The following is an 852-nucleotide window of genomic DNA, read 5'->3' as shown; positions in this document are numbered from 1 at the left end:
AGTTCTGAATGAATAACCCAGACGTGAGACAACCAGAAGCTGAATAAATCAAGCGGCGTGTCCAACAGAACTATTTGTGTAATTGCTTCAATTACTCATGAGGCTTTGAGTGTGGAAACTTGACCTGTGAAATCTTGGAGGTCAAAACACTCAGTTTCTACCCCGAACACCAATAACTACAAAAAAAAATTACTTATTTTTCCTGCTCTATCTGTCAGCTGGAGTGTCCACCAAATTTCTTTTTACCTCCTCTTCCTCAATTTAGAAAAAGAAAGAGCCAAGCAGTTATAAAAATATATTAGATTCAACTACCTCTGATACCGAGCCTTGGAAATCCTGAAAAAGTGAAAATAGGGCCTCAGGGAATAACCAGCTTTGTGCTTTGTCAGGACTCTGCTGAGCCAATGACAGACAGTATCTCCAACATGGACAAAGGTCGCTTTGCCCAGGGTTTTTTAAGTTCCTGCAAAAACAGTGTTCGATTTTTTTTTCTTTTTTAGTATGTCAAGGGCGCCAGGACCAGCGATCACTAGCTGCCCAGGTACCAAAAAATTATGCTTCCGAAATCTCTTGATGTCAATCCCGCACATAGAGCAGTCAAGCTGCCCTACGTGTGCCACTCACGACAGAAGCCCTTTTTTTTGACAGTGTTAGATTTTAATCCAATACTAAGAACTAATTCAACACAGGAATATGTAGAGAGAGGGAGCAAGGCTCAAGAAGAAAGGAGAAAAAAGGAAATTAGTATTTGTTGAGAGCAGGCTATCCTAATAATAATAATAATAATAATGATAATGATAATAATAATACAGAAGTGAACCCTTAGAGTACTTAAAATATGCCAGGCACTGT

At 39.1% G+C, this 852-nt stretch overlaps 1 non-coding gene across 1 annotated transcript; it reads right to left on the bottom strand.

The window, feature by feature from the left end:
- Nucleotides 1–506: 506 nt before the first annotated feature.
- Nucleotides 507–640, bottom strand: LOC123830125. Its single transcript, XR_006787704.1, has one exon. It is a non-coding gene; the product is annotated as a U11 spliceosomal RNA (small nuclear RNA).
- Nucleotides 641–852: the final 212 nt, after the last annotated feature.

Source organism: Phyllostomus hastatus, unplaced genomic scaffold (genome assembly GCF_019186645.2).
Source record: "Phyllostomus hastatus isolate PE091 unplaced genomic scaffold, TTU_PhHast_1.1 phas_contig_137, whole genome shotgun sequence".
In the NCBI taxonomy this organism is placed as follows: Eukaryota; Metazoa; Chordata; class Mammalia; order Chiroptera; family Phyllostomidae; genus Phyllostomus; species Phyllostomus hastatus.
This window is presented reverse-complemented; position numbering and strand designations above follow the sequence as displayed.